At 36.3% G+C, this 25,480-nt stretch overlaps 1 pseudogene; it reads right to left on the bottom strand.

Annotated features, from left to right (window-relative positions):
• Positions 1-2,093: 2,093 nt before the first annotated feature.
• LOC120863110 lies at positions 2,094-6,679 on the bottom strand (annotated as a pseudogene).
• Between the last annotated feature and the right edge of the window lie 18,801 nt (positions 6,680-25,480).

Below are 25,480 nucleotides of genomic sequence, written 5' to 3'. Positions count from 1 at the left end.
ACAGCAAGAGGTTTATCTTAGATATTTACAATTAGGGAATCCTTCTATAGTCCCACTTTCCTACAGACAGAGTACCTTGGGAAGGCAAGTTTCTATTAAAATCATGTCGTTTCGCAGAGAACTGTTTTTCAAACGGAACACATGTTTAGTGGTAGTAGCAACTTTGTAATTCTGAAGAGTCCAGAACAGAAAAGAAAGGCTGTCAATTGCTCTTTAATAGGTGCAACATCTTTACCTTGTTCCTTATTAATTTCTACTCTGTTAGGAAGCCTCTGGTTTGATCACCACAGAGGCTGGTATGAACATGGGCATGACTTCAATATTCCAACATGGTGATATATGAGGAGATGACCAAGGTAAGAGAGGAAGGCTTTTTTTTTTTCCTTTATTAAAATTATTTCTTGGAAACCTTTCTTAACCTTGTTTCCATGAACCACATTCTCCTAGTTATCTCTGTACCTAATTGCTTCTCAAAAGCCTCATTTGGTGCTCCTCCCTTCATTATAGGTCTAGTTCTCTTTTCTCCCTGTCCACGAACATCAATTATAATTCCTTTTCATGTAAGCATCTGCAGTAACAAAGGCAAACTCAAGGGTGTGGAGCACCCACAGGTTTAAAAGAAAGAAAGGGCACAGGGAAGCACTGAAGTTAGAAACCACTAAGATATGGCTAATTAGCCAGAGAAGAATGTGGGTCTGTTCTACAAGTTGTTCTCTCTCTCTCTTTTTTTTTTTTTAATGAGAATCTTGAAATGTGGCTTTCTTGTGATATCAATAATGCTTACATTTGATTTCCATTCAATGCTGTTTTAAAACATTGCATAAACCAAACAAAAAGCATTTGAATGTAACTATTTGTGATCTCTGATTAATATGTTGATTCACTAATACAGTTTTACTGCTTGAATTGTTTTTTTTTTTTAATTTTAAAGTTTACTTTAAAAATGTAAATATCTCCCACTATTTAACAGGTAAATAAAATAGCATATTGGTTTATTTTCTGTTGTTGTTATATTTTATTTACCAAGTAATACTGATTAAAAATATTTACACACCTACCTTAAAAGTCCACAGTTTAGCACTCTTATTTGTATGGCTTTAAAAGTTATAGCACAAGATCTTTACATTAAGGACTGGGGGAAAAGATTCATTCAAAACAAAGCCTGATATATTATATACATGTTTTTCTCTGTACTTTATTTTAAATACATTAATTTTTAAATGATGCTCATCTTGTTTTCATCTGGTGGTAAAATATTAGTGCAACTTTTCATCAAAATAAAATTTACCACAGATATAAATGAATTTTCCCAATTGAAAATGGCCCTTCAGCTGCCATTAAATGAAATTTCTCAACCTAAGTGAAAAAGAATTGGTAGCTGTCATTATAAGAAAAAATATATAAAGTACTACAGCATTACCTACACTGCGTACAACACAAATTTTAAAAGAACTAGAGATGCTTTATAGAAGTTTAGTTGGTTTTGAAAAGGCACATGGGTGTATGTTTGTGTGTTTTTTAAACATTCTAGCAATTTGCCACCACCACTGTTTGCAGAGATGACGTCTATGACCATCAATCAGGGCAGACAAGAATGTTGTTCAAACTAAAGGAAGCCAGAAGCCAAAATTTAACTGCACAGTAACAATGCACTTTTCTTCATGCAGTCTTGTTTCCTATATATTCAAATTTTCTAACATGCATCAGAATACATCAACTTGTATTCTAATGAGTTTACGTTTGATTTTACAACATCGGGGGGCGGGGAACTTGAGGAAGGACATGACCAGGGAAAGAGAGTAAGAACTCTTACCACAATGAAAATATACATTCGTACCCAACTATATAATAAGAGTATAATCCATTTAAGTTTTCCAGAAATATACTTCTCAAAGCTTCCCATTCACTTATGGTAAAGATCCCTCCTCTGTGGCAAGTCGGGGGAAATCAGTCTGTTTCCATAGAAACAGTTCAGCACAACAGGAAAGAGTTTAACTTTGGTCCACATGTCTGTTAGCATAAGGACAGGCACACTGCCCATCATCAGTTCAAAAACCCAACACATAAATGTAAAAATATATGCATTTGTTATTTCATTCTAAAACTGGCATAGGTGTTCTGTTCTCATTTCCTGCCTTTCCAGCTTGGGAATCCACTGTTGATTTGGTCTCTAAATCCTCAGTATCTTCGTGTTCTTCTATAGCAGCCTCGGCAGCATCTGCGTGGGTAGGCTCTGTCTCCTCCTGGTTCATGATTTCAGGGGTCACTTGATCCAAGTCTGCTTCTAGAAGCTCAGTTTGTACTTCCACTGGCATCTAATTTACCCGTTCAACATGCAGCTCCTCTACATGGACTTCAGTACCTTCTTCGGTCTGAATTCGCCCCACTTCTAGGTAACTTACCTGGACCTGCTCTGGAAGCTCACTCATGTGTGGCTCGTGCCCTTGGCTGTCTTGGAGCAGATCTGGATGGACCTGTTCCAGTCACTTGTGCTGAATCCACCTGAACCTGGAGCAGTGGTAACACATGCACCTTCCCAACTTGTTCTATAATAGTCACTGATGTCACAGGTTCAGTTTGCACACGTGTTTCTACTGAAAGAACTTCTTCAATTACCAGGCGCTCTGAAATGTTATGAGTATCACTGAGATGCTTGAATTGTTAAAGTGAGTTAATTTATTTTTCAATTTAAAATGAAATTTTATTAAAAGACTTCAGTGATGAAATTCAATATATTGCATTTTATTCAAAAATAGAGAAATTGGTTAGAATTGTTCTTAAGTATATAAGGGAAAATGTATTAATAAAAATACTATACAAATTATGGGTTCTTGCACTAAGAAGTATGTTATTACATTTTATGGAATCAGGTACTTATCTCTGATTTAAATTCTATGATGCTTTTAGTAATAACTCTTATGCTTTTCTTATGTAAAGCACATAGAAGAATAGAGTGGAACTATGAGTCAAAATGATAGAAATACAGGTTTTTATATTTGTCCGTGTATTTACCTTTACTGGAGTTTATTGTATTTTTGTAAGGATTTGTGTTGTGGTTTTATGTTCCAACTTAAAGGACTCCCTTTAACATTTCTTGTAAGGGCATCTTGTTGGTAATGGATATCTTAAAATTTTGCTTATCTCAGATTGCCTTAATTTCTCTCAATTTTTCAAAAAGAGAGTTTTGGTGCACACAGAATTCTTGGTTGATAGTTTTTCTCTTTCAGCACTTTTCATGCATTATCCCACTTTCTGACCTGCAAAGCAACTATTGAGAAATTTGATCATTATCTTATTGTGGATACTTTAAGTTACATTGTTTTGCTACTCTCAAGATTCTTTGACATTCAACAATTTGAGTATAATATGTAGTACTGTGGTCTCTGTGGGTTTCTCCTACTTGTTTGTTGAGCTTCTTCTTTAGGTAGACCTGTCCTTCCTTAAATTTAGAGATATTTCAGTCATTATTTCTTCAAATACATTCTCTATCCCTTTCTCTTTCTCTCCTATTTTTGACATTCATGCAATAGATTTATGCATATTAATTCTCTTTGATAATATTACCAAAGTCCATTTAGGTTGTGTTTACTTTTTGTCTTTCTATTTCTTCTGACTCCTCACATTCCGTAATTTCAAATGACCGGTCTTCAAATTTTCAGATTCTTTCTCTGACTATTCAAGTCTTCTGTCGAACCTGTCTAATGAACTGATCAGTTCAAGCACATAATTTGTTTGGTTCTTTAAAAAAAAAAATGAATGCTTTATCTCTTTGTTGATATTCTCATTTTGTTAACTATTTTCCTAATACCATTTATTCCTATCTCTGTTCTCCTTTATCTTGTTGATTTATTTCAGAAAATTATTTTGCTTGTTTTGATGTTTTAGTCAAATAAATTTATTTTTAGTGTTTTTTCAGGGTTGGTTTCTAGAGATTAATTTGTTCCTTGGATTGTGGCTAATTTTCCTGTTTCTTTGTATAACTCTTGAATTTTTGTTAAAAATTGGGTATTTGAGAAAAGAAATACATCTCTCAGTCTTTGTAAACTGGCTCCAGGGCTTCCCCTGTGGTTCAACTAGTAAAGAATCTTTCTGCAATGTGGGAGACCTAGGTTTGATCCCTGGGTTGAGAAGATACCCTGGAGAAGGGAATGGCTTCCCATTCCAATATTCTGGCTTGGAGAATTCCATGGACTGTATAGTCCATGGGGTCGCCAAGAGTCGGGACACAACTGAGTGACTTTCACTTCACTTCCATCCAGAGGAAGACATTCACTAATCAGCCCAATGTGATTAGAAGGTTTGGGTGTGTTTTGAACATGTGTCTTCCCAGACCTGGTCATGTTCATTTTCCCCAGTTCCCATGTATACATCTTAAATGTTAAATTTCTTAATTTCCCAGAGTCTCTTGCCTGCTTCTTCTCAGGACTGTACGTGTTTTACTGTATTCAGTTGCCTATAAATATCTGGTCCTGACACCCATGGGGTTATAATCCCACTGTGGCTCCCTCATACTCTGGCACCTGCCACAGCTTTCATCAAACTCCAACTCATTTGTATCAATTATGTAAGAGAAAAGCAAGTTTTTGTGAATTATTCAGATTATTGAACAATTTTCCTTTCTCCTTCTTCCATTCTAAGTGAGGAAATAGGAATCTGGCAGCTCCTGCCCATTAGTTAGTCTTATTCTAGGGAAAGTTGAGGCAAACTGAACAGAATTATTACATATTTTCCTACCATCATGACTAAGCTTTTTTTTTTTTCTCAGTTGAGAGTTTGTTTGGTGACTGCACTTTCTTAACTGGTTTCTAATGTTCCCTCAGAGGTAGTTTGGTCAATGTTATTTACTCAGTGATTTAGTACAGTTAGATACAAAATCTAGATATAAAAATGTGCTGCTTTTCTAATTACAACTAATAGCACTACTGTTAACACTAATAACAACCTATCAGAAAGAGAAACTAAGAAAACAATCCCATTTGCAATTGCCTCCATGGATGGAGGAGCCTGGCAGGCTGCAGTCCATGGGGTTGCTAAGAGTCAGACACGACTGCGTGACTTCCCTTTCACTTTTCACTTTCATGCATTGGGGAAGGAAATGGCAACCCACTCCAGTGTTCTTGCCTGGAGAATCCCAGGGATGGGGGAGCCTGGTGGGCTTCCGTCTATGGGGTCGCACAGAGTCGGACACGACTGAAATGATTTAGCAGCAGCAGCAGCAAAATGAATAAAACATTTCAGAATGAATTTAACCAGAGTTGAAAGATTGTATACATTGAAAACAATGATACTGATAAATTAAAGAAGACACAAAGAAGTGGAAAGATAATCCATGCTCATCAACTGAAAGAATTAATAGTCAAAAATATCTTATACTCCAAGTTATCTTCAGATTCCATGCATCCCTATTAAAGTTTCAATGGTAATTTTTCACAGAAATAGAACAGATAATCCTTCTAAAATTTGTATGGAACCACAAAAGACACTGGGTAGCCTAAAAAATTTTAAGAAGAACATAACTGAAGAAATCACGCTTCTTACATTCCAACTATATTAGAAAGCTATAGGAACAAAACAGTATATCAGCATAAAAACAGACCCAGAACAATGGAACAGAATATACAGCTCAAAAACAACCCACAGATATAAGGTTAATTAACTTACAGCAAAGGAACCGATAATATAAAAGAGGAAAGCCTTATCTCTTCCATAAATGGTGTTGGGAAAACTGATTGGAAGCTTCTCTGTGTTTCAGTGCCAAAATGGGTCATGTGACAGCCCTGGAACAATCTCTTAGAAAAGGAAAAAGGCTTTCTATGGGGATCTTTGGCCAGTCAAGGTCATTTCTGGAATGAGCCTGGGCACTGTTGTCAGAACACAGCCCAGGGCTTTTGGCCGAGAGAGAAGAGACATAGCTGCATTGTAGGCAATAGCAAAGAACTGCTGCAGTCAGGAGGCCAGGCCATGGATGAGTTAAGCATTTTGAGAATATGAATTATGAACTAGTAGCAAATTATGATAGCATGGAAACAACCAACTTTGGCCCCAATGAGAAAGAGGTGAAGTTTAGCATCTCATGGCTGTCTTGGAATGTGGTGCAAGTACATCACTGTGTAGCCTTTGCGTTTCCTTCCAGAGTTCCCCAAAATGGAGTCTGGTTTGCCCTCTTCTCTCGTTAGTTGTATTTCCATGATTTCTGCTTCTTGTCTCACAAGAAACTACATTATTTTGGAAGATAGCCAACCCAATATTTTTGACTAGAATCTAAATCTCACCAAATTCTTCATTCTATTCATGGGTCGGGATCTCTTGTAACTTTTCTGTATTATTTTTATAGTTTCCAGTTTTCTGTCAAATTTTAATTTAAATTTTATCTTTGATATCTTAAATACCATAGTCATTTAATCATTTCAGATATTGCAATACGTGTAATATTGTCATTCTATTTCTGTTAGTTTCTGCTGTTTTCCGCTACATATTCTTATCTCTTCCTATTCTTGCGTATCTTGATTTTAAATTAGTTATCTTATACAATATTATTTAAAGAAATAATTTGATAACTAAGGTCCTAGTATTTTAGTCACTCCATCACACTCAACCTCTGCCATTGACTAAAAGGGAAATACAATCTATCTAAATATAAAGGTACTAAGGTGCCCATCAGGCGTAGAAGGTCCTTCATCTTGTATCCAGTTCAGCAGTGAATCTCTCTAGTCCTGCGCTTTTCTTTTTCATGCCCACTGTATTTAATTATACTCTTTTCCTCTTGAAATTGTGAACTCTTAACAAGCAAGCTATCAGACTGTTGTTGTCTTAACCTCCAGGACCTAGTACAGTCTGAAACATATAAGATCCTAAAAGTGTTATATGAATATAGAAAGGTGATCTATCCTTATAAAATTAAACAGTAGGATACTCTCACAGAGGTGACAACCAGAGTACTGATTTTCATAGAAGGAATTAGAAAATCAAACTCTGGATGTAGAATAAGCCCAAGACCTTCAGTTTTTCAAAATACAATGAAGATGTTGAGTTGCAACTCATAGATTCCTTATTGGTTAAGTACTCTCTCATACTCACAATTCTTTCAGAATCTCAAAAATTCCAGCTGAAAATCAGCAGTTTTCTTGAGAAATAACTGAACGAGGAGAATGTGGATGTTAGTGTCAACCAGGCTTCCTTTCAAAACATGAAGTTCAATTGCAAGGCAATTGTGATGCAATTCTAAAATATGAATTTGGGCCAAGAGGGAATGAGGTGTATTTCCTGCACAAAGGTGATGCTCAGGGATTTATAAAAGTGGTAAGAGTCCTTGGCCCCTAGACTAGTTAAGAAAAGCCTGCAACAGATTACCTCATTAACCTAATCTTCTATAAATTCAATTACTCACCAATATGCAATGAATTTTGTTGTGCCCCTATAACATGCCAGGAATTGTTAAGAGTAAATTTTCCTCCTGATTATCCTTAAGTTGAAAAATTTTTAATTTAAACTTTTTAAAGCACATTGTTCTAAAACATAATTTTTGCTGTTTTATTTTCTTCATATTTTATTCTCTAACATACTAATAGTTAAGCATTATGATAATGGATAGTAGAACATTAACTACTTAATTGTGTAAACATACTCTAGATACTAATTTTATTACCATTATTATTCTATTTTTTCTTATTTATTAACAACTTTCAATTTCATTGCTCAAGTAGATCATATATGAAGCATTCTCCATTCCAATAGTAGCTTGCTAACTTTTCCAAATGCCAATCATAATATCTGCACTAGAAAATCTGATAGCTTGAGATGGTAAATTATTTATTTAAAAATTGTCTTAATGGTGGTTTCCAGCTCCTATCAAGTACCCTGCAGCAATGGCAGCTCTGGGAACCCTCTGTCATCCTGACTTTATTACTTAAAAATTTCCCAATCTAATTCATTTCAGTTTTATGAATAATAAATGCTTACCTTTTAAGGATTGTTTTAAGAATTAATATTATACAACAGATGTAGTTTTCCAAGAATGGTACCTGTCATTTAGTAAAATATATTTAAGTTTTCAAATCTCTTCATGTATTTTAGTTTTTTTTTCACCCCAAAGAAATGTTCTAATTTAATGGTAATGGTTGTTAGAAGTCTAACTGATAACGTAGTGGACTAAATCCTACTTTCAGTCTTCCTACACCTTAAATTTGTTTCTTAGCTGATAACTGTAAAAGAAATGTGAAAGGGCATATCCTGCGGAGAACTGACATATATGTAACTGACTTGAGAACAGGTTGGAATAAGGCAGAGAACAGATTAAAGTGGGGAGGAGGGAGTTTTCACTGTCATAGGTAGCACATTTTACCCAGATGTTGATGTTCTTATCCCACTAGGTAGTGTTGGAAACTGGAAACATCGCTTGACCACAGAGCAAAAATGAAACATTTGACAGGGTATTCCAAAGGACCATGAAAGATTTTTCCCTTGAATTTCATCTGGGACATAAATGAGGAATAGAATCAATGCAAAATAATCATAACAGTCTACTAAATTAGTGGGCATTTTTAATAAGCATTTTAATATGTACTTCTCAAGCTAATGTTGATGATAAAACTATACTATTAAATAAAATCAGTGAAGAGTACTTACATTCATTCCCAAGAGTTTGATGAACATTTTGAAATTTGAAACATTAAAATGATTTGGGAGATAACCTGCTTTGGTACCCTGTGCGATAAAGGGAAAACCAGAAATTATGCGACATTAATTGTAAATGCCTCAGGAGAGTTTTCTGTTCTGTGTACTAAATCTACAATTAGATTTTGGATCAAAGATTAAAAATCCTTTCAACTTTCTGAGTGTACTTTATACTTCAGTTTTAACCACTGTGAATGTCAAACTAGAGAATTCACATGAGAGACAGGCACCATGCTTTCTGAATCCTGGCAAAACTGTTGCATCTGAGAATTATGCTCAGCAGATCAATGAGATACCCCAAAACTGCAATGCCTGCAGCCCTCATTAGTCAACAGAAAGGGCCCAGTTCTTCCCCACAACAATGCACATCACATAACCGACGCTTCAAAAATGGAATGAATTGGACTACAAAATTTTGCCTCGTCTGCCATATTTACCTGACCTCTTCACAACTGATTACCACATCTTTGCATCTTGACCACTTTTGACAGGGAATACACTTCCACAACCAGCAGGAAGCAGAAAATGCTTTCCAAGAGTTCGCCAAATCCCAAAGCCCAGATTTTTATGCTACAGGAATAAACCAGCATATTTCTCATTGGCAAAAATCTGTTGATTGTAATGGTTCCAGTTTTGATTAATAAAGATGTGTTTGAGCCTACTATAGTGATTTAAATGTCACAGTCTGAAACCACAATTATGTTTGCACCAACCTAATATTTTTGTGGAAATTGAGATCAGTTCAAATCTTCTTTAAAACTCTTTTGAAACAGAATCAAAATAATAATATTCTATGATTTCTAGGAAACTTCTAAATTCCTATTCAACTAAATTAATTTTACACAATTTAAATGTTATCTTCATTACCTTTACTTGTTAACTAACATGCTTCCATGAAATTGCCTTACTTGTATTGCACAAATGAAACATCTTTTTACATTTTGTGGAGAACATAAAGCTACAGATCTTTCTCATTTTAGAATTTTTCTGAGGGCATCGGGGTCAAGCAATTCTTTTTTTTTAAAGAGTAACTTACTTGTAACTAACTTATGCAAAATAAGGTGATTTATCAAAATGATTCAAAGAACAACACCAGAAAAAAAGAATTGTCATAAACTTCCTGAAGAACTAGAACCAAGAAGTATGAGACCATCAGGGATTGTATATTTTTTCATCTTTTTTTTCTCCCTCTCTTTCCTCATCTTAACGTTTTATGTCTCTCCCCTCTGTGAGCTTCAAGTGCAGGATTCGTTTTTCCTTCCTTAGTCTCTGAAAACTGGATTTGCCTTAACACTATGCCAGTCATACACTTGGAGAAGGCGATGGCATCCCACTTCAGTACTCTTGCCTGGAAAATCCCATGGTCGGAAAAGCCTGGTAGGCTGCAGTCCATGGGGTCGTGAAGAGTCGGACACGACTGAGCGACCTCACTTTCACTTTTCATTTTCCTGCTTTGGAGAAGGACATGGCAACCCACTCCAGTGTTCTTGCCTGGAGAATCCCAGGGACGGGGGAGCCTGGTGGGCTGTCATCTATGGGGTTGCACAGAGTCGGACACGACTGAAGTGACTTAGCAGTCATACACTGTCCAAGTGACCTCACTTCATCCAACAAACAGAGAGAGGCTGGTGGTGTGGAATTCAAATTTAAACTGTGAAAACAAAAGCTTAATGGTGTGGGTTAAGTCACTTTGCTTCCTGGAGGAATCTACCTATTGTCAAGGCAAAAGAGTCATGGAGTACAAACATATTACCAGAACCTGGAGCATCCTTGAAATAATGGGATAAGCAGTGAAAAAAAATCTATTATTCTTGGTTTTGCTTCAATTAACCCCAAAGGATATGTTGAACTGTAATTCTCATTACCTCAAAATGTTACAGTATTTGGAAATAGAGTCAATGCAGATGTAATTAGTTAGATTCAGGTACTGGACTAGCATGGGTCCTTAATCCAATAAAATTGGTGTCCTTAAAAAAGAGGAAAGACATACAGAAAGAAAGTGGCCATGTGACAATAGAGTCTGAGTTTGGAGTGATGCACTGATAAGCCAAAGAAAACCAAAGATAGTTGTGAAGGAGGAAACAGACAGAATAGGCTCCATCTTGAAAGCATGACTCCATCTTGGGCAGGACTGTGAACTTTGAGCTATCTGCCCAGTGTCTATGGAAACTACGTACCAACTGGAAAACCTGGTCCCCGGTAGGAAGAGCCCCAGGGCTCGTACCTAGACTCTCCATTACCTGAAAGAATACCCTAATTATCTGTGTAACTGAATAGAATCATACATTCTATTATGCTTATTGGGGTATGACCACAGGCCTATTGATAATTGTCCACTGTTAACTACCTAGGCTTAAGGCATATGAATCACAGGTTAACTTTGAGTGTACATTTCTTTTCCTTTGTTCAGATTAGTTTCAGGGAATTTGGGGAGGTGGGTTTGGGCACATACACTTAGGGTATATAAGGTTTTCACAAAAATTGTTGGGGTCCTTGGCTGAGAGGAGACTCTGCCTTGGGTCCTCTGATGTAATAAACTGCACTCCACTATCTGCATGGTCCTTTTAAGTAAGTTTGTTTTCCTAGAATGTGTGGCTACAACAGTTGGAAAACACCAGACCCTATAAGACGCAAGTAAGGGCTCTCTCCTACAGGTTTCAGAATCAGTATGGCCCTCCTGACCTCTTGATTTTGAAATTCTGGCCTCCAAATGGTGAGACAATAAGTTTCTATTGCTTTAAGCAGCCTGTATATCAGTATTTTATTACAGCAACCACAGGAATTGAATACAGTACTCTCCAACTCAGTTGAAGAATTGCTATTCTAAATCACAACCATTAAGGCAGGTTCTGGAGCCAAACCAAAGAGGTCAGTAAAGTAGCATAATGCTGATTAGCTCTGACTGCATGACATAAATATTAAAAAAAAAATAACAGCAAAACTGTAATAGTAACTGAAGATTTAGCTCTGTTCTCATCTCTCTCATCAAGCATAGTACTGAAGAAAGGTCACCTGGGACAATATGTCAAGAGGAAATAAAAGCCATATAATTTAGAAACAAGAAACAAAACCATTTCTGTTTGCAAACAACTTGATATAGCTATACAGACTATTTCAAGGGATAAGCAAAACAAAAATTACTAAAACTAGTGAGTTTGCAAAGTTGTAAAATATAAGTTAGCAACACAAAAAAACTCAGTTTTATCTCTGTATGCTAGCAATGAACAACTGGAAAAAATTAAAAATGTAATACCATTTACAATTGCTCTAAAAAGAATAAAATATTTAGGTGCACATCTAAAAGATATGTACAGGGTCTGCATGCTGATGAACAACAAAAAGAAAATGTTAATGACAAAAATCAAGAAAAAGTCAATGAGACAATGTATGATGCTCAGTGATTATAAGATTTATCATACTAAAGATGCTAGTTTTACCCATTTTAAACTTTGGGTTTTGAAGGAAAGCTACACGGCTCAAAATAGCCTGGAGTTACAACTTCCCTCCAGGTCTGCCCCCATCATTCTATAAAAAGTTCTATAAAGAACTTTCTCCCCCAAAGAAAGGAATGGACATTAAGATTGATTACGTTCAGCTCCCAGCCGATCCCAGTCTCTGGCTGGTCCCAGGAATTCCTTGCCACAGTTGTTGAAAGCTAACTATTCAAAAATAATCATGAGGAAAAACAAATCCCCTCAGAACGATGTATCTCTGCATATATATGTTTTCTATATAGCTATTCTCTTCTTGATTTAGCGCAGCTACTCACTAATCTGACTGCTGCCCCTTCTTGCCTCATTAAAGGTGATCTGTTCCTGTAAAGTGCTGGTCTCGTTTTTTTTTTCCTCCAACCTCGCTTTCTCTAACTCCCTTACCTTACAGGTTTAGTTAAATTGCTATCAATATCCAAATATGATTCTTTGTAGCTATAGAAAAGCTAATTATCAATTTTACAACTTACTAAAAGATCAGCAGCTAATGAAGACAGCATGGTGTTGCAGAAAACCAGAATAGAGGTTTCACACATAGAGCTACACAGTACACCGGCTAAATTTTGATAATGGTTCAGAAGCAGTCCCACGGAGAAGGAGAAATTACAGCAAAACATGTTGAAATAATTGGACATTACTATACAAAAACATTGACAGTTGACCTAAATATCATGCCTTTACAAAGGAACTCAAAATACTTTTTGGTTCTAAATATGAAACAGCAATCTGTAATACATTTAGAAGAAAACGTAGGAGAAAATACTCATGACCATGGTGTTGACAAGGAACTCCTAGACGTAATGCAAAAGGCATTAAAGAAGATATCACAAATTAAACTTTATCAACAGTAAAAAAATTTATCAAAATGTGAAAACAGTCAAAATGTTTAAAAACATAACCACATAGTCCTTGTTTGGAGATTAAAAAGGAAATCTACAAAATGGAAGGTAATATTTGCAAATCCTATATTTGATAAAGGAATGACATCCAGAGTTCGCTAAACTCAATAGTACGTAAAGCAGTAGTCTAATTAGAAAAAAAAAAAAAAGACACTTTACCAAAGACGATTAAAGGAATGGCAAATAAGCACTTGAAAAAATGTGCACTGCCATTAATCATCACAGATATGGAAATTAAAAGTGCTGTGAGATACCTCTGGATATTTATTACAATAGATGACCAACTATTAGTAACATGATGTCTAACAAAGATGTGAGGCAAGTGGGTCTTTCCTACATTGCTGGTGACTGTTGAGGCCTGATAGAGTCCATGATTAAATAGGCTGGAGCAAGCATCCTGGAAACAGCTGAGACATTGCCCCGGCGGGATCAAAATTTATTACCCCCGACGGGAGGACTCAGCCTGTCAGCATGCTCCCAGTAGCCTGGTCTGTGCCAATCGGGACGAGGATAGATATCTCCTAAACAAGCCCGCGCGCGCGAAAATCTAGCCAATTAATAGATGCAAAGAAACCCTTGTAACCAATCCAACCTTGCCAATTCCCTGTCTTTGTCCTAAACTTATAAATACTACTGTAATATAGAGCTCGGGGCTTTGGCTTTATTCCACTGTGTTGGATGCAGCCAGGGTCCTGGCTCGAGCTAGCAATAAATTCCCTTTTTGCGTTTGCATTGCTGTGGATGTCTTGTTCTCTCAGTTCTGGGGATTGGGACCTTGGGCAAAACAGTGACCATATAAAATGGCATAGCTAGTTTGGAAGGCAGTTTGTCAACTTCTTAAAAGATTAAACATGTATTTAACATAGGATTCAGTAACCCCTCTGGTGGGATTTATCCTCGAGAATGAAAACTTATATTCACACAGAAACTTGTACATAAAATTTCAAAGTATCTCTTGTAACATCCCCAAATATGCATCTCAAGTGAATAAAAAACAAAACAAAACTATAGGATATCAATAAGGTGGAATTCCACCCAGGAATTAATTGCAATGGCATTAAACTGAGGAAAACCAAACACAAAATATCACAGTGTTTGTGATCCTATTTGTATGAAATTCTCAATGTGACCTTATAGTGATGAAGACCAGATTCATGGTAGCTAAGTGTGAAAGTTGAGGGTTGCAGTGATGACAAGAGGAAACACAAGAAGTTTCCTTGCAGTGCTGGGACAGTTTTGTGTCCCAGTTGTCCTGATGGTTACATAAATCTGCAAGTGGTAAAGTTTCAGTGAAGTATAATCAACTCATGCCTTCAAAATGCACTTGTGTAAAAACTAGTGAACTGAAATGTCTGTGTCTGGGTTAATAGTATTGTGCAATGTCAACTTCCTGCTTTTGATAAACTATTCTGATTATGTAAGATGCATATTAAATATCATCATCAGGGTAATGGGAACATCAGGATTCTGTATTATTTTGCATTTCTTGTGGCTCTTAAACTATTTTCAAACAAATATCATAAAATAGAGTATTCAGTATAATCTTGAAGAACAAAGCTGGGGAATTCATCCTAGAGAGTCATCAAAACATATTTTAATAATGTTTATTATTAAATAAGAGATTACAGAAGACTTCCAAAGGTAGTACAAAGACTTTCAACATTCTTTCTATCTCTTACAGTAAGAAACTAGTGCCTAAAATAAACTTGCTTATTTGTTCAGCCCAAGTGTGAAAGTGGAAGTGTTAGTCACTTGGTCATTCGTATCCAACTCTTTGTGACCTCACAGACTGAAGCCCACCAGGCTCCTCTGTCTGTGGAATTCTCCAGGCAAAAATACTGGGGTGGGTTGCCATTCCCTCCTCCAGGGAATCTTCTTGACCCAGGGATCAAACCTGGGTCTACTGCATTGCAAGCTGATTCTTTACTGTCTGAGCCCAAGAATACATGTAAAGTAACTTGCTGCTTCTGCAGCTAAATTGCTTCAGTCATGCCCGACTCTGTGAGACCCCATAGATGGCAGCCCACCAGGCTCCCCTGTCCCTGGGATTCTCCAGGCAAGAACACTGGAGTGGGTTGCCATTTCCTTCTCCAATGCATGAAAGTGAAAAGTCAAAGTGAAGTCGCTCAGTCATGTCCGACTCTTTGCGACCCCATGGACTGCAGCCTGCCAGGCTCCTCTGTCCATGGGATTTTCCAGGCAAGGGTACTGGAGTGGGTAACTTAAGAATTACTAAATCATACGAACTGGATACAGAGTTGATATTCAGTTTCGTCTTTAGCCTAAGAGTACCTAGACAAAACGTTGGTATCTAAAGTTCTTTAGATCAGATATTTTTCCTCCATCCAATTCAGTAAGGCTATATTATACATCTGAAATACAGTTAGATCCATTTTTCACAAGTTGAATTTCATCCTGCATTCCTCTGGCAACATGGTAGCTTTTAAAATTTACATTTGGGAATATTTAAATTTACCCAAATAAAAGCCTTTTTTTTTTTTGGTATGAAATGATAGGTGAAGTCATGTAACCTCCACTTCAGTATTTCTAACGGACTGAATGATTGTGTTCCCCAAAATTCACTCTTCTTTTGTTATTGGGAGGGACTATTACATAGCTTTTATTAAACCAGAATGCCACATTATAAAAATGTGGAGTAACATCCCATATATCTGGCATCTAGTGATTGAGATTTTTGAATAAACAAATTCTTCACACCCAGGTGCCCTTTCCCAATAAAATCTCACAATTCATTTGTGAATGAATTCAAATGAATTCGGACAATTCATTTCTGAGTGTTAGACAAGAGCCCAGTTTCGGGCCCTGGAATGTGTCCCTCTTCCTGCAACAAATGGTGACTCTGCTGTGGACTTTTCTTTGCTGCAACTGACATCCTGACCACTTGGGGGTACTCAGGGATCAGTTTGCCTGCTGATGGACCAGACCCAGCGGCCACAATTGGGACCCTTTTCTCCCTGGTCTCCTCCTGATGAGGACAGCTGGCCAGACTGCCCTGACCGGGTAAGACTTTATTAACCTCTCTACCCTTCCTTCTTTCCTCTCCTTAACCCTTCCTATCCTTCCCTTTTTTTCTAGTCCCCCAGTCCTGGACACAGGAATCTGGTAAAAGGGCCTCAGTGTGAGCTGAGGATGGGAGACTGATCACCTCCTCTTGGCAGAAAACTCTAATTCTAGGGTTCCCTGGTAGTTCAGTTGGTAAAGAATCCGCCTGCAATGTGGGAGACCTGGGTATTATCCCTGGGTTGGGAAGATCCCTTGGAGAAGGGAAAGGCTACCCACCCCAGTATTCTGGCCGGGAGAATTCTATAGACTGTTTAGTCCATGGAGTCGCAAAGTGTTGGACATGACTGAGCGACTTCTACTTCACTTGAAAAATAAGCAGCACTGGTAACACAAAGTTAACTTGAAGAGGGCACATATCTTTCACTCTTAGCCCCAGCACATCCTGTTGTGATCTGATGCTAAGGCTGTTGTCAACAGCCACTATTGTACTTGCATGCTGTTTATTTTTTTGAAAAAAGAACATTTTCTGTGTTCTTATGTCTTTAACAAAACAGGAACTTGAAAGACTTAAATAGATAATAAAAAAATAGTAGTGAGCAAAATTTTCTTGTGGAAGTAAAGCATCTTCCTATATTTTGATTTTGTACATATACAAAAACTTGTCTCTTTGATAAGTCATTTGCATGACTTTTCCACCCCCACACTAAGTTTTTGTCTGTGTTCCTTGCTGGCTCATTGATATCTGATTTTATTTAAAAAATTTAAGTGCTTCTGTAAAATAAAATAATATTAGCCTAGAACAAAATAGTGATCTAGTTTCTAGTAAGTTTCTTTTTTCAGATGACTGAGTTGAGAAAATGGGGTTAGTTATATCTAATTATTGTATATTTGCAATAAGTTTGCTTAATAATTGTCATAACTGGGTCAGTGAAGAGTCATCGCTATAGGGTGGAGTTACCTTAATTGGGAGAAATATAAAAATGAGAAAAATATTGTTTATTCCAACATTAAGTTACCATGCCCTTTCCCACTCCCAGAACTTCACTGAGGCAATTTCTTTGGTCTTCCTCCCAAATACCATTGGAGATTGGGAAAAACACATGATTGTGGAGCAGCATAAGAAGTTTCACAATATTTTCCAAAAGATGAAAGGTTCTCTTTAGATGTTCATTCAGCATATAAATGGAGAATAGAATACTAAACCCAGTGTAAGAAATCCTAAGAAAACATTTTCAGAAGAAAAAAAAAATATGTACACTTTAATCTTTGATTGTATAATTATTGAAAGATCTGTTATTGATAAATGTTAATATAATATCTTTACACCATCTGCCATCTGTGCCTGTTTTCCATTTCTTGGGATTCCTCAGTTTCTGATCAAAAGATGATTCCCCTTCTTTTCAGGTCTATCACTATGGAGTAGTTTTTTTTTATTTTACTTTCAGAAATTCCTAAGTTGTCAAGCAAAGAGGGAGATTGTAAATGATCAGATTGCTGTTTGGAAATGGAAATCTTGTCAATTGATAAAAACCATGTATGTTCTTTTATCGTATTTAATATTTTAATTTTTCTATATACAAATGAGTCAACCTTTTATTTTATTGGACATTAAATTATATTAAGAAAACTTTTAAAAAATATATAGAATATTGAAACATCATTATTGAATAATCCATCATTACTTTATGTTATCATATTGTAAATAATTGTATGTATGTGAGTTGGATCAAGTATAATTACATATGATCCTGCTAATATACTTTTCTTATTCAAGACATTGACATTTTAATTTAAAATAAATTAATAATATGAGAAATCATATTGGAATTTTGTTAATATTGCTTCTCACTTAAAAAGTAATTTAAAGACTGACATCATTGAAAATTGAGTCTTCCCCTTCAGAAATATGGCATTCTTACTATTTATTTATGTGTTCTTCCAGGTCATTTGGTAAGGAATATGGCCTTTGTAAAAGCCTTGTTTGTTTCATGTTAAGTTTATTCCTAAGTGTGTATAGATAGTATTTGTAGCTATTGTAAGCTGGACATTATTACAGTTACATTTTCTAGCTGCTAGTTGCTGCTCATGGAAGTTTTTCATGCTCACCCATAACCTGGGTTCTGGTAATAAACCCGGTAGAGTGAAAAGCAATGCAGTTTTTCTAAGGCCCATAGCTGAGCAGAAGCTGCCGCCTTCAACCATCTGATTCTGCATCCACTGGTACCTCTCTCTTGATTCATGCACAATATAAGGTGCTGGCTACCTGACTTGCTTTCATTTCTAATTTGTTCACCTCTCTCTTCATCTTTGCTAAGAAACAGAATCATTTCTTTCATAATTTGTTCCTTTGCACAAGAATATAGTGGATTCAATTCTTGCATCCGGAGGGGATTTCTCATTTCCCATGCTCCCTCCTAGTTAGCAACCTTCTGCCTTTCCAAACTCCTTTGCTTTAAGGGGCTCATAATTTCCATGAGGCTTGAGAGAGACAATCTGGAGAGAAACATTCCTTTTCTCCTCCTTTCTTCTCCAGCAAGAGCTTGTGTTACTAGTGGGAGAGAAATCTTGCACTTTTAAAATGTAAATATTGGCACCTTATGCATACTAGAATTCAGCTTAAAATTATATATGAATTATCTCTTTTATTAACAAAAACCTTATGAGGTAAGTACAGTTTCATGTGAGAGAACAACAAGTGTAAAGAGGTAAAATAAATTTTAAAGTACAATATTTGGTGATTGTTAGCTCAGTAATTCCAATCCTGTTCTGACTCTAAAACTGAAAACTCTTTAATACTTTTCACTGAACTTTTGGTTTCCCATTAGGGATTGAGATGGTTTGGGACTAAGTTGTTATTTAATATAATTCAATTTCTATCTCTGGTTAATCCTCATTCTACTGAGAACCCAGAAGATTTCCTTTTCTTTAGGCCTTGAACATTGAAGTATTTAGTTTTTTTCTTTGAGGTGTTGATTTTAGTGCTTTAATACTCTAACCTAAAGTTTTAAAATCTGGCCTAAACTGAGAATTGGCAAATGTACTCAGGGAAGGAAATCAAAGATAATTCAAGTAGAAAAAAAAGACTATTTTTTTTCCCTCTGGAATTTTAGTTAGCCTAGTCCTATTGTTCCAGAGATTAAAGGTTTTTTAAAATGTGACTTTTGTATGTCACCTGCTTTTTAAGTGTTTTGCCATGGGAGCATTGATATCTCATCACCTACTATATCTTTTTTACTCAAGAGAGATGCTTATAACCTAGTCTTTAATGATATTTTTTACTGGAGTTTCTTACCGCAACTACTCATTTAGCTGCTGCAATTGATCAATTATGGTGGCCACCTTCCAATTCTGAAGAATTCATGAAAATATAGCTAATTAAAACTATTTTTGGTGAGACTGTTTCTTAGTCTCCATCATTATATTAATTATAATGACTATTTTTTCCCTTTTATCGAGGCAAATAAGAGGGAAGATAGAGGGAAAGGAAAGTCTATGAAAAATAAAGATTTGCAACAAAACTGAATTCAATTATGTTACCTTTCAGAGTTACTGACAATCCTGAACTGAACTAGAAAAGCTTCTTCCATTATTCTACTAACCTTGCTCTCGGGGATAAAAGACAAAGAAGGGGGAAAGTTACCTCAAAATTTGGAACTTATTTAGGAACCATATTCACAGTGAAAATGGTTGTTATATTTTGAGTTATATATCAGATGAACTTTCTCTGGGTTCTCTTAATGGTTTTACTTGGAAATTATTTATATACCATAAAAATTAATCCATTTTTAGTTTATTATTCAGTGATTTTTAGTAATTTATAGGGTTGTGTAATCATCACCATAATTCAGCTTTAGAACAATTTTGTCAACTCCAGAATTCCTTAAGGCTGATGATAGTTAATCCCCATTCCCCACACCCCAAACCCAGGCTTATTTGTGCTTATTTCCAGACTAAGCTACTTTCTGCATCCATTGAGTTGTCTCTTCTGGACTTTGCAGTTCACGCCTGTTGTAGCAGGTATTCATATTCTGTTTATTTATATCCCCAAAGAATATATCATTGTATGAATATGCCACAGTTTGTCTATTCACCAGGTGATAGACATTTGAATTAGTTCCACTTCTGACTGTTATAAGTAATGATGCTATGAACAATCGTGGACAAGTATTTGAAAGGATCTGTATTTTAATTTCTTCTGGGTAGATATCTAAAAGAGGGAATGCCAACTTTTTTCCAAAGAGGCTGTACCATTTCCAGCCCTTCTATATGTGAGTATCCCCATTTATCCACAGCTTTGCTAGTGCTTTATCATTTTCCTAACAACAGAGTTATGGGAACTTTCCTCATGGTCCAGTGGTTAAGACTCTGCCCCTTCCACTGCAGAGGGGTGCAGGTTTAATCCCTGCTTGGAGAACTAAGATCTCACATGGCCCACTGTGCAGTAAAAAAAGAACAACCAAAAACCTTGCAGATGCATTTTCCTAACAGAATAATAGAATTTCTCTAATAACCGAGTAAGTGTTGCATGTGCTCTTTAGTCATTTGTATATTTTTGTCATAAATGTCTATTTAAATCTTTTGCCCATTTGTTAATTGGGTTGCTTATGTTCTTACTATTGAATGTAACCTTCTGGCTTTGTGTTTTTTAATCAATACATGCTTTGTAAATAGTCTCTTAGTCTGTACCTCATCTTCCCATTTTCTTAACCAAGGCTTTTGAAATGCAAATTTTTTGAAATTTGTAGAGGTCCAAATTATCCATTTTTAATTTTATGGACCTTGCCTTTTCTGTCTTAAGAAATTCTTGCCTATCATAAGGTCAAGAAAATTCTTCCCAGGTTTATTTCATGGTTTTATCATTTTAGCTCTTGAATTAGGATCTATTCATTCTGAAGTAATTTCTGTGTTTGTGGGAAAGGTCAAAATTCATCTTTCTGAGGTGGATATCTAAGTTTCAAAGCACTGTTTGTTGAAAAGACTTCCCTTCCTCTCATTGAATTACCTTGGCAGCTATCTAGGGAATAAATTCAGCATAAGTACAGAAGTTTATTTCCAAAGTCTCAATTCTATTCCATTTACATATATGTCTACCTTTACACTTGTACTGCATTATGTTTATTACTGTTCTTTTACATAAAGTTTTGAATTCAGAATTCAGTTAGGAAGAGTATGTCTTCCAACTTTGCTGCTATTCTTCAGAACTTAAAAAAAAAAAAAAAAACAACTATTCTAGGTTCTGCTAATTTCCATAAAAATTTTGTTATAAATGTTAAAAAATAGTAATTTTTTCAGTCCCATGAACATGGAATGCTTCTTTTATTTAGATTTTCTTTCATTTTCTTCCACAATGCTATAGTTTTGAGAGTATATCTTGCATTTCTCTGTTAAAAGTTGTACCCAAGTGTTTTAGTACTTTTGCTGATACCGTGAATGGAATTATTTTTGTTGGACTGTTTATTGCTCATCTGGAGGCATGCAGTTAATTTTTGTGTACTGATTTTCTTTTCTGGTGAGAACGTCTAGTAACATATTGAACAGAACTTGTGAGAGTGGACATCATCACTTTGTTCCTACACTTGGAAGCATTCAGTTTTTCGTCATTATGCTTACCAGTAGATTTTTTTATAGATGCTCTTTGTCAGCTTGAGGAAGTTCCCTTCTATTCCAAATTTGGTGAGAGTTTTGTTTGTTTTTGTTAATCATGAGTGGGTGTTGGATTTTGTCACATGGTTTTGTATTACATCAATTGAGGTATTCATGTGGCATTTCTCCTTTATTCTATTAGCATAATGTATTATATTGGTTGAATTTCACACATTTACCCAATATTTCATTTCTGGAATGAATTTCAGTGGGTTTTAATTTATAATCCTTTTTGTTTGTTGCTGGATTCATTTGATAGTAATTGTTTAAGGATTTTGTATCTTTAATTACTAGGGACGTTGGTTTATAATTTCATTTCTTATACTGTCTTTGTCTAGCTTTGGTAGCAGAGTAATATCACACTCAGAGAATGATTTGGGTAAAGTTCCATCTTCTTTATTTCCTCAAAGAATGTGGAAATTCTTCTCTAAATGTCTAATAGAATTCACGAAGGATGCCATACTGGACTAAGCTTTTCTTTGAGGAAAAATTTGCTTAATTGCTAATGAAGTTTATGTGTTAAAGTCTTGATTCTTTTACCTCCACCTGCCCCCTACACTGGCTTATTTGTTTTTGGTTGTTATTGTTGGCTATTTTTTTGTTTGGTGACATGCTTTCACTAATTTGAATCTTCTTTCCTGAAATGTTCATTGATGTCTCTTGTGTTTATTTATTTATTTTGAATTCTCATGTTTATTTGTAAGTCTGGCTTCCTAGGTGTCAACCCTGGGTCAGCCTGGCTTAATGATAAGGCGGTAAGGGTCATAAGTTGTATGTGAACATCTTGAGTTAGTAAGGTTTCTACCTTTTTGCTGAGGTATATGTGGGTTGGCATGTACATTCAAAGTCAAGGCAGTTTACAAATATTCCATGGTTTTTACCTTCTTCTAGCACAGGATATCATATTCACTAGGGAAAAGTTGATAGTTAGAGACTGCTCAATCTTTCCTATGTGTACATATGCTCATATCCACATGTCCAGACTCCCAAACTCCAAGAAATGTATGGTTGATTACCAAACTCCACTATGGCTGTCTCATTCTTCGGATTTTTCTGTTAGGTTTCCAGCTGTTCTGTTGCTTGACCAGCCAGTATCACAGCTGCAATACTGACCTTCCCTGAATGGTTGTGACCACCGAGATTATGACTGTTTTCAACAATGCCCCTGACCGTGGCGCTTTTTCAAGCTTTATGCCAAATTGGGTCAGCTCCCTCAAGTCAGTAAGTTTCATAGAACCTCCAAGTTACAAAATTTTCCAGAAAGAATGGATCATCACCATGTTAAAATGCTACTGAATCATTTACTGTTACTGAGATTCAATAGTTTTTCTTAAAGAAATACTTCACAATTTGTCCTAAGCCTTTTCTCAGTTTCCAGATACATGAAATAAATGGTTGCTTTTTTGATAATTGTGCCTAGAGTTGCCATTTCTTTGAGGGTGAGAATCTTCCAAGCTCCACATCTGATATTTGGAAGTTCTGCCTCCCTTCTCTGAGCTTTTGGAGTGTGTGCTTTTATCAACAAATCAGCCCTAAAAACTGAAAGAAAAATCACCCTGAGTATCCTTGAGGGTTCCCTGCTATCAGCCCACATCAATGTAAAGAGTCAATGTTTATTAAACATTCATCTGTTTGAGTGTGCCATTTAGTTCTTGGGGGCAAAGAATATGTGTACTATAATGACTGCAATCAGAGAAGTATTATTTACAATTCTCATTAAGAAACTCAAGGGCTAAGAATTGCACAATTGAGGACTAACCTACAGTGACGCACAGAATTGAAATTCAAACAACCCTAGTGCATAACGTTCATCAGTTCAGTTCAGTTCATTCACTCAGTTGTTTCTGACTCTTTGTGACCCCATGAACTGCAGCATGGCAGGCTTCCCTGTCTGTCACCAACTTCTGGAACTTGCTCAAACCCATGTTCATCGAGTCAGTGATGTCATCCAAACAGCTCGCCCTCTGTCGTGCCCTTCTCCTCCTGCCTTCAATCTTTCCCAGCATCAGGGTCTTTTCAAATGAGTCCGTTGTTCGCATCAGGTGGCCAAAGTATTGGAGTTTCAGCTTCAACATCAGTCTTTCCAAGGAATATTCAGGACTGATTTCCTTTAGGTTGGATTGGTTAGATCTCCTTGCAGTCCAAGGGGTTCTCAAGAGTCTTCTCCAACCCCACAGTTCAAAAGCATCAGTTATTCGGCACTCAGCTTTCTTCACAGTCCAACTCTCACATCCATACATGACCACTGGAAAAACCATAGCTTTGACTAGATGGACCTTTGTTGGTAAAATAACGTCTCTTTATAATGTGCTCTCTTGGTTGGTCATAGCTTTTCTTCCAAGAAGTAAGTGTCCTTTAATTTCATGGCTGCAGTCACCATCTGCAGTGATTTTGGAGCCCAAGAAAATAAAATCAATCACTGTTTCCATTGTTTCCCCATCTATTTGCCATGAAGTGATGGGTCCGGATGCCATGATCTGTTTTTTGAATATTGAGTTTTAAGCCAATTTTTTCACACTCCTCTTTCATTTTCATCAAGAGGCTATTTATTCTTCTTCACTTTCTGCCATATGGGTGGTGTCATCTGCATATCTGAGGTTATTGATATTTCTCCCAGCAATCGTGATTCCAGCTTGTGCTTCCTCCAGCCCAGCATTTCTCATGCAGCATTTAACTCTGCATATAAGTTAAGTAAGCAGGGTGACAATATACAGCCTTGACGTACTCCTTTCCTGATTTGGAACCAGTCTGTTGTTCCATGTCCAGTTCTAACTGTTGCTTCTTGACCTGCATACAGGTTTCTCAGGAGGCAGGTCAGGTGGTCTGGTTTTCCTGTCTCTTTAAGAATAATGTTCACACTGGTCAACAATATGGAACATGCCAGCAAAAGAGATGAATAATATGTGGTGAATTACATTAACTGTAATCATTTTCAGGAAAAGCACAGTGATTTATAGCACAGGGAACTCTACTCAATATTCTATAATAACCTACATGGGAAAAGAATCCTGCAAAAAAGAGTGGATACATATATATGTATAACTGATTTCACTTTGCTGTACACGTGAAACTAATACAACATTGTAAATCAACTATTTGCTAATAAAAAAATTTTGAAAGGGCAGTGATATAGAATCTTTGTGGATTTTATACATTTGCAATCCTGTGATCTTATTAGGAGGATATGATAAAGACAATCAAATTATTTATTTTCACTGAATAAGTATTTACTGGCTGCTCACTCTGTTCTAGACCCTGAGGTCACATGGGAACAAACAACTGGTCCCTGTCTTCAAGGAAATTGAAACCTACACCTAAATTTATTATGCAGTCATTGAAATGACTAGAGATAAATGAGAGAATGTGAACAAGTTGATAAATAAGTGATAAATAAGGTATCAAATTATGACATCCCCAATTTTTTTGGTAATAAAATTTGGACACACAATTTTGCAGTTGAACTTAGAACTGATTTCCAAGTATTCTTGCTTTAGAATAGTGTGAAAGTGAAAGTCAATCAATTGTATCCAACTCTTTGCAACCCCGTGAACAGGAGCCTGCCAGTCTCCTCTGTCCATGGGATTTCCCAGGCAAATCTACTGGAGTGAATTGCCATTTCCTCCTCCAGGGGATTTTCCCAACCCAGCGATAGAACCCAGGTCTCCCACACTGCAGTTGGATGCTTTACCATCTGAGACACCAGGGAAATCCTAGAATGCTGAACCTGGCCTTACAGTATCTATTAATTCC

Source organism: Oryx dammah, unplaced genomic scaffold (genome assembly GCF_014754425.2).
Source record: "Oryx dammah isolate SB20612 unplaced genomic scaffold, SCBI_Odam_1.1 HiC_scaffold_4, whole genome shotgun sequence".
Taxonomy (NCBI): domain Eukaryota; kingdom Metazoa; phylum Chordata; class Mammalia; order Artiodactyla; family Bovidae; genus Oryx; species Oryx dammah.
The sequence above is the reverse complement of the archived record's forward strand: the minus strand, read 5'-3'. Positions and strand labels throughout refer to the sequence as shown.